We start from the raw sequence: 13820 nt of genomic DNA on the forward strand, positions 1-13820 counted from the left end.
GTTCACTTTTGAAATATGTGTCTTCTCACCAATGTTACCTTTTTCTCAGTGAATTCCACCCAGGGGCCTGGGGAACAATTTCATATTTTGAAGGATACATAATTCAAACTAAACTTTCATGAGATTAAATAGGTAGGAAGATGGAAAAGAACTGTAGAATAAAAGAACGCCAAGAGCAAAGGTACATATGCCAGATACTTCATAGATTATTTGGATATTGGGGAGTGCACTCATGTAATTGGGATATGTAGTACATTGGAAAACAAACTCGACTGTAATGTTCAAAGTGTACTAGACCTGGATGACCTTGAATGTTCTGAGTTTGTACCTCCTACCAGTGGTAATTATGAAAGGTTTTTAAAACTGCCCATCAGAAACACAATGTGTGACGGTGTAACAAATAGGCTCAATTCATGAAGCCAACCGTTCTGATAAGAAATTACAATCACCTTAACAGTTCGTTACAGTCACTAAAATACTTTCAGAACTCTTATGATGTTGTACCCTACCTACTTCATGTGAAAATTGGAGCAATCAAAAAAGAAAATAGCAAATGTACCTACATACTCTGCCTCCTTCACTGTTACCGTGGATGAACCCTCTGTGCTCCCATCTAAACCAGCTCCTCCCTTTGTGCATCATAGTCCATCTTCTCAGGGACTTCACTTTGGGCAATTCTTGTCACTCTCTTCTCAATCATCAACGGTTGGCCCTCTGTTGAGCAATCCAATTAGCAAATAAATGTGTTATTATTTATAAATATATAAACACGTTCTTGTACACACACACACACACACACACACACACACCCCATTCTCTTGATCCCACTTCCCACACCAGATATTTCTGCATTTTGTTGTTATTATTGCTCTTATTTACAACAAACATCCTTGAACGAATAGTCTATACTCAGTGTCCAAGTCCTCTCCTCTCATTCTCTCTAAAGTCCAACACATTTGAGCTTTTGCTTCCTTCTCCCATTCCCATGACACTGCTCTTTGCAAGGTTGCTGGATCCAAGGCTGACTTCCAGTTTTGAATACCACGGTCAGTTACATTAGCAGCATTGCATGTAGAGCTGATCTCTACTTTTTCACTGATACATTTCTTTACTTGATTTATAGGGCTTTCTTGGTTTTCTTTGTGACACTAATTGATCTTTTAGTATAATTTGCTGACTGCCACTTTTCTCCATTAACTCTTAATTTGGAACACCCCAGAGCTCAATCTTTGTATCACTTCTCTTTCCTGTACACATTCCTTTGGACTTGTGGCTTTAATCAATGTGCAAATGATTCCCAAATTTATATCTCTACCCTAGACCTCTTTCTCTAGATTTCAATTCCATATAGTCAACTCCTTTCTTCATATCCCCACTTGTTATATATAATTGGCATCTTAAACTCAACACATCCAGAAATTGAACTCTAAACTCCCTAATTAAAATGAAACAAATCAAAACAAAGAAAAAGGATTCATCTACAGCCTTCTGCACCTCAGTTGATGCCAACTCTCTCCTTTCAGTTTCTCAGGCCCTAGCCATAGAGGCCTCCATGAATTTTCTTTTTCTTTCAAAACCATATACAATCTGTCAGGCACCTGTTGGCACTTCTTTCAAAATATCCATAAACCATTCATTTCTCATGGCTTTCATAAGGTAATCCAATCCAAGACATCACTGTTTCTAGCATGGGTTACTTATAATCTTCTAACTTGTCTTCCTGCTTCTAGATTTTCCCTTCAAGTATTTATTTTCAATTCTAGTGGTTAATATGGGTGTCAATTTGACTGGGCTAAAGAATGCCCAGATAGCTGCTAAGGCATTGTTTCTGGGTATGACTGTGAGGATGTTTCCAGAGGATATTAACATTTGAATTAGTAGACTGAATAAAGAAGATCCCCCTCAACAAAGCAAATGGACATAATCCAAGCCATTGGAGGCCTGAATAAAACAAAAAGATCTAGGAAGGGCAAATTTGCTCTCTGAGCTGGGATGTCCATCTTCTCCTGCCCTTGGACATTGGTGCTCCTGGTTCTCCAGCCTTTAGCCACAGACCAGGACTTACATCATCAGTGCCCTGCATCCCCAATTCTCAGGCCTCAGACTAAAACTAAACTAGATTACCAGCTTTCTCGGTGCTCCATCTCGTAGATGCCGATCACAGGACTCCTTGGCCTCCATAACCATGTGGTAAAGAAAAATCCTCCCAGCAGGCAGCACGTCAGGTTTTACACTTTGCTCGGAATGAGAAATGGCCGGACTTGCAAGCGTATATCAATTCACGAGATGTAGCCAATGGTTTGGCTGGATAATCAGGGATCTGGAAGGAACGGGATTGGAAAATTGGTGACAAGGAAATTTGGGAAAGAAGTATGTGGAGAGAGATGTCTGAATTGAGAAGATATTTGTGTTACATGTGAATGCCTACCAAAGGGTGACCACCTCAGGGAAGGATTTTAATAATCAAATGGATAGAATAATTAGAATAATCCATTTTATGAATAACAGTCAGCTTCTTTCCTCAGTCACTCCTGTCATTGTCCAACGAACTAATGAATAAGGTGGCCTTGGTGGCAGGGATGAAGGCTTTGCATGGCTAAGTAATGTAGGTTTTCACTTACAGATGCTGATGTGGCTAGACTACCATTCACTGCCCAAACTGCCAGCCACAGACACCAAAACTGAGTCTCAGATATGGCACCATTGCCCAGGGTGATCAGCCAGCCACCTGTTGGCAAGTTGATTACATTGTACAGTTTCCATCATGGAAAGTGCAACATTTTGTTCTCACTGGAATAGATAATTATTCTGGATGTGGATTTGCCTTCCCTGCACACAATTTTTCTGCCAATACTACCATCCATGGACTGACAGAATGCCTTATTTATCATTTATGGTATTCCATATAACATTGCTTCTAATTAAGGAACTCACTTCATAACAAAAGAAGTGTGGCAATGGCCCCATACTCACGGAATTAACTGATTTGACCATGTCCCCACCATCCTGAAGCATCCTGAAGGACTTGATAGGATGTCCTTTTGAAGTCTCGGGTACAGGACTGTAATTGTCAGGAATATATATTTCTTATTTTGTAATGAACATAATGCTGTGTATATATACATAGATTAAGCAAATATCTTTGTTTTCTTTCCTCTCTTATTCCCTCATCATGTAACATAAGATGAATTACCTTTATATCAGTATTTAAGTGTTGTTAATTTTAGAATCATAGAATTTAGTTTATGGGATATCAGGAGAAGAGTAAACACCACTCAAGGACTTTATTTCCATTTGTGTGGAAGGGATTACTGCATTTTCATTTGTATGCATGATAATTGTATCATGTTAGGTGAAATTATGACTTCATTATGTCTTCATTTGAAGATTAGGTAGGGTTTAAGGAGATGTATGGGAAGACAAGCTGACAAGTGAATTTTGATGAAAAGTTTGTCATGAGTGCCTTCATGGTCACTAAAACCAGGGACTAGATGATGGGTGCATAATACATAGGCAAGGATCATAAATATTTACATCTTGAAAACTGTGAGACTAAGAGAATTTGTCATCCTCAACTTTGATCCACAGTAGATTTAAAAAATTAATAATAAATAAAATAAATAATAAGTATTATTTTTCTTAGCTTTTTAAAAGTAAAATCATCCTCCACGAGACTTCTTCTATAGTTTTATAGATAGTCTTGGTATTTGCTTGCCCAGAATTAAAATACTTGGTTAGAAATTCTCCACAGTTACTATGCTCTAGTTTTCTTCTTTGAAGACCCCAATTTTGGATCTTTTCATTTCAGTTTTTCATTCCTTTGTTCAATTGTGTATACTCCTTCATTCAGAAGATTGTTCATTTATTTAGTTGCTGTTCCTATTGGGCCTACACATTGTCAGACACTGTTCAAGGGCCTAGGGATAAAACTACGAACAAGAAGATGAGACCCTCCCCTCATAGAGCTAAAATTTTAGTATGTCCAGATAATACTCAAGCAAATAGACAAAATAATATCAGATGGTTATATATGCCATAAAGATGATAAAATGGGTAATGTAATAGAGCATGACTCTGGGGATGGGGTTACCTTATTAGACAGTTTAACAAGGAAGTTTTCTCAGAGAATGTAATATTTAAACTATAATAAGAAAGAAGAGAAAGAATAAGTTGGGAGATTATCCAGGTCAAGAATGTCTCTTTCAAAGAGATTAGAGTAGTGCTGGTGTAGACTGAGAGATTTGGACAGGTTTGAAATCTATGTCAACAAAACTAATTCATGGATTAGATGAGGGAAAGAAAAAGCATGAAGCAAAGAAGATAAAAATATTCAAAAATAATTTCAGGTTTTTAGTTGAATAACTGGATAGATAGTGGTATAATTTACTGCAGTGAGGAAAAGAAGGATAGAGAAAGGATTTGATCAAGGGTTGTAAGAGATTTTAGCATGTTATATTTGAACCTCATATGGAGTTTATCAAATTTAGCCCACTAGGGGCAATTTAAACAAATCAATTTCCATTAAAAAAGTAGAGAATGTTATCAAAGAGCTACTCATCCCAACCCAAAAAAGCAGCAAATTTAGAAGGTACTAAAACTTCAAATTTCTCACTACTATTTAAATTATGCAACACTTCAAAGTTCTCAATGTTATTTATACTTTTCTGAAGTATTGAAAAATTATGAAATTTAAATTGATACCTACACTTGTTGCCAAAAGAAGGCAATTGATAAATCTTATTCATACATAACAATGAAGAGTAATTGCAAATAAAATACTGAAAAACAGCACAATAAAAATTAATGTCATGTTAATGTGGTTTTTATTCCAGAAATGCAAGGATGGTTCAATATTAGGAGATCCATTAACATAATCCACTGTAATAATAGATACAGGAGGAAAAGAACAGATTATCTCTTTGGACATTGAACATACATTCAACAAAATTTAGTACTTATTTCTGATTTTTAAAGTTTTATATAATGGATGGATATTCCTTAATATCATTGAAACTTGAACTATTAAACCTTTCCTATCAAAGTCAATAACAAAATAGAATCACAGTTTGTCCACTCCTATTTAAAATTATATTGGAAGTACAATCAAACGCAATCAAGAGAATATCAATTAAACATATAAGATTCAAAAGGGAAAATGAAAACTATTTGTGTTTGAAGAGGTCATAATACCTAATGTCAAAAGCTATAAGAAAAAAATGAAGGGAAAAATAAAAAATAAAAACAAAATCAATATACAAAATAAAATAATGATGTCTCGGATTGGATTAGTTTAGTGAAAGACATGTGAAGTGAATGATTTATGGATACTTTGAAAGAAGTGCCAACAGGTACCTGACAAATTGGATATGGTTTTCAAAGAAAAAGAAAATTCATGGGCTCGGCGTGGTGGCTCACGCCTGTAATCCTAGCTCTCTGGGAGGCTGAGGCGGGCGGATTGTTTGAGCTCAGGAGTTCGAAACTAGCCTGAGCAAGAGTGAGACCCCGTCTCTACTAAAAAATAGAAAGAAATTAATTGGACAACTAAAAATATATAGAAAAAATTAGCTGGGCATGGTGGCGCATGCCTGTAGTCCCAGCTACTCGGGAGGCTGAGGCAGGAGGATCGCTTGAGCCCAGGAGTTTGAGGTTGCTGTGAGCTAGGATGACACCACGGCACTCTAGCCCAGGCAACACAGTGAGACTCTGTCTCAAAAAAAAAAAAAAAAAAGAAAATTCATGGAGACCTCCATGGTTAGGGCCTGAGAAACTGAAAGGAAAGAGTTGGCATTAACTGAGCTGCAGAAGGCTATAGATGAATCCTTATGTTTTGTTTTGATTTGTTTCATATTAATTGGGGAGTTTAGCATTCAATTTGGGCATTTTAGATTTCAACCTTGCATTGTGCGCCTCTTGATATATACAACACAAAGAACCCAGAATTATGTATAATATATTCTTAACAAAAAGGTTTCATTTGAATTTAAATCAAGATCATAGAACTAATATTCACTTTATAGAAAATGCTAAGGATAGAACAGTAAATTCAATAAAGCCATAAGGAAACAATCAGATAAATCTAGCTTGTGGGATATTTAAAGGTAACTGACCTGTTCTCTTCAAAATTCAATGTCCTTTTTTATAAAAGAATGTCTTGAGACTGTTCCATCAAAAAGAGATCAAAGGGACAAAATAAGCAAATGCAATGCAATTATTTTTAGAACTTGATGTGTATTTAGGAAGTCTGCGATTTATTTTAAATGGTTAAGGATAGATAGGTGGGTAGGTAGATATTAGGAAAATAAGATAAAATGTTAATTACTGGATCTAGGGATATGGGTGTTTAATATACTATTATATGAAATTTTCTCTAAGCTTCAAAAACTTTTAAATTAAAAGTGGGAAGAAAAAGAGTACACAGTAAGAAAGTTGAAGATGATGTAAGAGTATTTTCACCCATTCTGTAAGTTGTCTCTTCACTGTGTTGATTGTTTTCTTTGCTGTGCAGAAGTTTTTAGCTTGGATGTGATCCCATTTGTCTATTTTTGCTTTTGATGACTGTACCTTTGAAGTCATACCTAGAAAATCATTGCTGATACCAATGTTATGGACCGTTTCCTCTATGTTTTCTTCTAGTAGTTTCATAGTTTTAGGTCTTACATTTAAGTCCTTTTAATCCATTTTGAGTTGATTTTTCTATGTAGGGAGAGAGAAGGATCTAAGTTCTTTCTTCTGCTTGTAGATATCCAGTTGTTTCCACACCATTTATTGATGAGACTGTCTTTCCCCCTTTGTGTGTTCTTGGCATCGATGTCAAAAATCAGTTGCTTGGCTATGAACATGTGGACTTATTTCTGGACTCTCTATTCTGTTCCATTAGCCTATGTGTCTTTTTTTATGTCAATATCATGCCATATGTGATGAACACATATAATTTTATATGTAAATTTTATAAGTAAATAAGTAATTTGAAAAATAAAACCAGACATGAGAAACAAAGGTAGTCAAACAATATATGCAAGTCATGACTTGGAGTTTCTCACTTACTACCTGAATTTTTATATATGAAAGCTTCTTTTATATTTATTTCATGAATAAGAAAAATTTTCTCCTTCTTCTATACAGAAACCATCAACCTCGAGAACTTTTATACAAAGACAAAAGAAGGCTGTAATTTTTGATTTACAAATGGATTTTAGAGAAACAGTGAGTTGAATAAGAAAATAAGTTGGTAAATATAAACAGTCTATTATTTAACAAAATACCTATATTATTCACTTTCTCTAAAAGTAAATTTTTTAAAGTATTTGGAATAATATAAAAGATGTATATTTGTGCCACTAAAGTGGTGATTTAAAAATGAACATTAGGTGCTAATGCTTTCTAGGGTATTGAGAATAATTGGTATTTTTGAAAAAAAATCTTTCGCAGCATTTAAAGTTTATAAATGGTTTTCTACATACATATTTGTTGGAATAGAAAGAACAGACATATGATTTATATGCTTAAAGCCTAGTAATATTATAATATAAACTGTTTGTCCTTACAAACCCTCTAGCTGTCTATGTATCTCTGCCCTGGAACTTCTGTTTCTTTAGTATTATGGTATAAAATAGAAAATGCTAAGAAAGACTTACTATAGGCATTGTTATAAATATTTTTTCACTATTCACCTACTTATGTCTCACAATATTCCTACCTAGTTATGTATTATTGTTATTTTAATTGTGCAGATGAGGATACTGAAGTTCAGAGGTCCAATAACTTGCTCAAGGATATACAAATAGCGAAGATGGAACCACAATTCTCATCTACCCAGTGAAACTGTGGGGGTCATGCTCTTAACCACTGCATAGTCACCACTTTTATGGAAGGAGAGGCAATATAAGATTCACTTCATAATATCTATTTTAGACTAACAGGCAAATAAAATGAGAAATAATATATCATATGGAAGGTTTTTGGAATTTGGAACAGATTGGTATCAGATTCCCTGCTTGAAAGGACAAGTTGGAGAATAGGGATTAAACTGGGGAATTAAAGCAAAGTTACTGAAGGACAGCACGGCACAGCCTCCCAACTCAAGGGGGAGAGTTGCAGAGTCTAGCACCATTGTTCCACCTTCTGATGTGAATAACCTGTGTCACCTACATTAAAAAGTATATTGTCTCATTCCACATCAAAGGGTTAAATTTTCTACCTCTGGAGAGTTGAGCACCTTGAAGGCCATCTTTAAAGTAACTGAAGGCGTCAGTAGTCATCTTGGTTAAGGCAGCAGCAGGAGTAAAACAGGATCCACAGTTCAGAGGAGCCTTCCACCAATTTTTATTTTTTGCAACCTCTTTTTTTCCCATATGCAAATGAGATTTGGTGTTGTGTTACTTTAAGATTAGCTGTAAAGTAGTGTCAGAAATGCTCTTCTCTTCACTTTATCCTCCTTTCTTTCTGTGAGATAAACATAACACATAATAAGATTCACCAAGGGTCGATTAACATTTTCTGTCTTGTAATATTATGGCTTTAAAATAGTACAGGGAGGTATTATCTGAAACAACTGAATGTTTAAGACCAATCTGAATAGTTCAGGCTTACCAGACTACCTTCCTTCAACAGCAGTATGTGTGTCAGCTATTTACGATTTTGCAATAATCACTTCATCTCCACTTTGTATGTGTAGACACAGCCAGCATTAACTTTTATGGAGTGTGAAATCAAGCAAACTGGAACTAATTTAAGTATTAGTCAACACTGTACTCAAGTTAAATAAAGCAAGATTAATATGGCTCAGGTAGTAATTGAGAGACACATCTCATTCCAGATAATCTCATCTTCAAGGTAATCAATGTATTCTATATCATAAGACATGAAGCAAATAAAATGCATGTCTGCCTATCGATTGTCTATCTGATTTATCTATTATCACTCTACAGATAGACATACATGTATGTATAAATATATTATCCAACAATCTTACTACACCGTAAGCCTATAATACTATAGACAAGCAGTGTTGACTACTATAGAATATGGCTTTGGCGTCAGACAAAACTGGGTTCAAATCTTAGCTGTGTGACTTTTGACAATTCATTGCCTACAAAATAAAAATAGTAATATCTGTTTTAGAGATTAAATAATTGCTATAAAGCACTTAAAACAATGCCCAGATCAGATTATGAACTCAATAAATGGTACCACACTGAGGAAGTAAAGCAATGACTCATTAAAATAAAGCATGCAATGTGGTATCTACAAAAATATCTTCAGTTATTCTACCTATTATACTTCATTTTCTCATTTTCTTGTCAGGCTGATGTAGAGGTTCTCAATAGGAGGTGATTGATTTTTATCTTCCAAGGGATATGTAGCAATGCCATTTTGGATTGTTATGACTTGAGGGATAGGAGTTGCTACTCGTGTCTAGTGGGTAGAGGCCAGAGATGCTGCTAAACATCCTCCAATGCACAGGGCAGTGGCCTACAACAAGTAATTATCCAGTCCAAAATGTCAGCACTGCAGATTTTAAGAAAACCGGGGCTAATCCTTTTATATTTGCAATTTATAATGATCATATTTAATGTCAATCAGTAATATGCCTACCAGGTTCAGTCTGAGTATTGAAAACTCAGCCCTTTCCCTCATGCTGATTACAGGCTAGTCTCTCCAGTATCCTTTTTTCTGTCCCTCTTCCATCCTCAAATGCCGTTAGTATACAAGTGATAGCCATATTTTCAGAACTTCCAGTAACCCATTTGTGACCTCTCTAATCTTTACTAATCTTCTGTTTTCTAAATGTCCACAGTATTAGTTGTCTGTATTAAGCACTTTGGTATTTACTTACATACCACACTGACGGTTCACTCATTGTCTTATGTACACCAGTTTCATCTCCACAATTAAATCGTAATCAGGAATCACAGCTGTTTTCCAAAATGCTTATTTACTGATTTATTTACATAGGAAGTATAAATTCTTCATTCATACAGTTTGATGTGTAAAAACATAACTTTTTTTTCCCCAACTGAAGTCAAATTTTATAATAAGCCATTTTACCCAGTGATGAAAAACTTAGTGTCTTTAGTTCAAGATAAACTCAGTTGCTTGAGGGTTTCTTCAGTTGTTCCAGGACAAATTTGATCAAGAATGGCTTCACATTTTCCCAACTTCTCCTAGGAAGCCATCTGGGTTGTGGAATATTTATGTGGCCTGGGGAGCAGATGTCTGAATACTGCATGGTCACCTTATCTTAGCGGAAAGGACATCTAGGAACCAGGAACCAGCAGCGGTTCAGGCCACATTCAGAGGCAAAAAGAAAGGGCTTTTCTTGTTCCTCATCCAGGAACAGATTACACGAGACTGCCCCAAACGGGCCTCCACTCCACTCTGCTGTGCCACGGCCGCCTCTCCGCCATGGGCGGGTAGGCATGTGATCTCTTCTCAGGCGGCACTAACCAGCACCTATCTGCATTATTTTACCTTCCACTTTCAATCTCTCACTATTTGAAATGATTTTCATACAATCTCTGTATGTCTTGCATGTGTGTTGGGGAAGGAGGAAAACAGGTAGAGAAAAGGGGATTGGAAGCAAATATTTGTTCTGTCTGATTATTTTCAAGTCTTTTCCTACATCTGAAATGTCACTTTGAAACCGAAGTTTTTCTCAATACCTGAAATGCCATTTTTAAAATCTAAAGTCCAGAAATGTATATATTTTCTTTTTGGGTCTTATTTGACAGTCTGCCTCTGAACAATAGAGAGAACCCAGAGTCATCACAAGTATGGAAAAAAATGTACCTTCAAATACTCCACAACAGCTCCTTGCAGCGCCGTGAGCACCGCGAAGCAACTGTATTCTACTAAGCTACTTCCACCCACATCCCCCATCCCTGATCATTCACCCAATTATTTTCTATGTTTTACCTTTGGAGTTTTCTGCATGCCTGGAATTTCAGTTTGTCTTCCTTTCTGTAGACATTCTCTTCCTTCAAAACTTGTTGTAATACATATTCCTTTATGTAGGAAACTACACATAAATTATTCCATACTTAATAAACACAATTGATAATTTTGCATCTAAAGTGAAAGCCTTATTTGGTTTTGTTGTTTTCTCAAATTATAAATTTCTAAAATCAGAGCTCTTTGTCTGACTGTATAAGTAGCAGTCAGCACACTGTGGGATACACTAATCAATTGCATTTATGTTTATATCTGCAATATACACAAGCATTTATATTTCTAATATAGTCTGTTCTGTGAAACAAGAACACACTTGAATCAATTTAATACACAAATTTAATACAGCTTGAGCAATATTGTAGTTTCTGTGTAAATATCCAGTACAAAAATAAAACTGAATATGAAAGATGCAAGATAACAACATTTCTCTTATTTGAATATGTACTTTATGGGCATTCCATATTCTGCATCCTCACTAGACACATATAATGGTGTCATAAATATTTCAGTACTAATCTGAATCTGTTCATCCCTTTGTACAAGCAATTTCATTTTCCTTTGCTTCTCGGGATAGTACCAATTGCCCATCTTTGCACCTCCAAACAAAAGCAATCCAATCTCCCACAATTTTTCACCTGATGCTAGTAATAAGCAGCCAGAAAAATGGGATCTTCCTGCTAATGTCATCATTTGCATAGCTATTAGTATTCCAGCACATCACTGCATCAGAGAATGGGAGAAAAAGTAACATTGTACTTTATTCAATCGAGAAACAATCAGTGTCAAAAGCCTGATGTCCAAACCTAACCTTTTAATTATAATTTCCTTCCATATGGGATTGTACTGTGAGGTACAAAGGTTTATCCTTCAATAAAAACAAGGAGAGCTTGCACTATACAGGAGAAATCCACAAAACAAAACTACAGTTGAATATAAGAATAGAAATTACGTGAGTGTTTCTCCAGGGAAACTTCGGTCCTGCACACTCCTGCAATCAAATATTTCTCTGAGTGTTCACTGAGGATGTGATTGCCTGTTTTACTGCTAGATTAGGTCAATGCTGCCATTGCAATCTGGTATCACTTTACCAGCAAGGCAATTTCACACGATTAATTTCCTTCTTTAAAGGAAGCAATAAAGGACAGGCAATTGGAAACCTCACAACTTATAACTAATACCCTTTAGTAACCAGTGCACTTATCTGCAAACACAAATATCCTCCTTTGTGTACGGTTAAACACACAGGTATCTTCAATTTTTACATGACAATGGGATTTTCACAAATCAATTGTGAACTTTTTGCCAAGAAAAAACAATGCTGTCAAAAGCAGAGAGCACAGACTGACTCACGGATACCAACGCCTCTATGAGTACTTCTGCACACTTTGCGGATTTAAGAATGCACTTGTGATATATGAATGTGGGAAAAGAAGTAGAATACCAGAAAGTAACATTATATGAAGATAGAATCTCATATCTAATTCGGAAAGCTTAGCAAACATTGGACACATTGATTTCATAATTATTTTCCTTTCTTTCTTTTTAAGTTGAAAGATCACGTAAAGTGCCGTAAAGTATAACACAAGCTCTCCTTTTTCTTATGTGGACATACTTTGCTTTTTGGACATCCTTTTACTGTCAATACTTACATCTGTTGTTTAAAAAGCTATTCGTGGTGCAATTGCTTTTTAAATGCAAACCCATATGTGTGATCTCTAGAGGAACTGGTAAATTTCACCAAATGGGCATTCCTAAATTACATGCCATCTGTAGCTAGTGAAGAGAGGACTGAACCTGCTCAGCTGTGATCTTGCACCAATGTTTCCATCATTTTGATTGACTCTAGGGAAATCATCTGCTTTTGGCATGAACTTTCTAACCCCAACAGGTTATTATGGTCTACTTGAGTTGCACTGGCACAACAAATATTATATATTTTTGGCAAATGCTAAAACCCATTTGGCTTTTTTAATTGCTTTCTATACCACATTTTACCATTATGGCTTAAATTATTTTTTAGGCTTTTAAACTAGTGAGGAGATGGTAAAGGTGATTTTTTTAACTGAATAGAATTATTTAAACTTTTGAAATAAATATAAGTAAGACCTAGATTGCACATTCTAACTGTTGAATTACCTTAGTAAAAAATACCATATTATATAACTGAGGCTAAAAGATCATGTTAGAAGAAATATAAGGCACAGGGTAAATATTAAGTACACATTTTTACCAGTGCTCTACTACAAATAAAAAAGAAGAGTGTTCGCTTTTTTCTTTCAGTTTACAAATGCAATTTCTCACACTTAATTTCTTTTCCCGCCAAAGGCTGTTTAAGGCTCATATACAAACTGTGGATAAACTTCCAGAGCATTAAAATACAGTAAAACACTCAACACACATTCGAGTTATTCCTTTGACTGTTTTTTTAACCTATAAAACAATTCAAAGTTGAAGTACGAGTGCTGTCACATAGGATTCATCCTAATGGTCTCACTTCTCTCTTGCTTTTAGTCGAGCCCAATATTTTTGTAAAAATGTCGAAACAGGAACAAAGTCAAAACATTAACAGGATGAATGTTATAACTACATATCACAATCATAGGCAGGATTCTCACAATAATTCCTACTCTGTAGTCATCCAATTATTTTTTCTTGGCTCATCTTGATTCAGAGCAGATGACTGGTAGATGTATGTACAGGGGAGAGAAGTCTGTGGCAGAGGATACAGGCTGTGGGAAGCTCAGCATGGAACAGAGTGAGGAATGTCAACACCATGAATGTGGAAAATAAACTGATTGGGACTTGTGCTTATAATCTCTATGGCAAGATAGCAATGAAGAGGGAAGTAGAGAACAGAAAGAGAATGTGTG

This window comes from Propithecus coquereli, unplaced genomic scaffold (genome assembly GCF_000956105.1).
Source record: "Propithecus coquereli isolate 6110/MARCELLA unplaced genomic scaffold, Pcoq_1.0 Scaffold276, whole genome shotgun sequence".
Classification (NCBI taxonomy): Eukaryota; Metazoa; Chordata; class Mammalia; order Primates; family Indriidae; genus Propithecus; species Propithecus coquereli.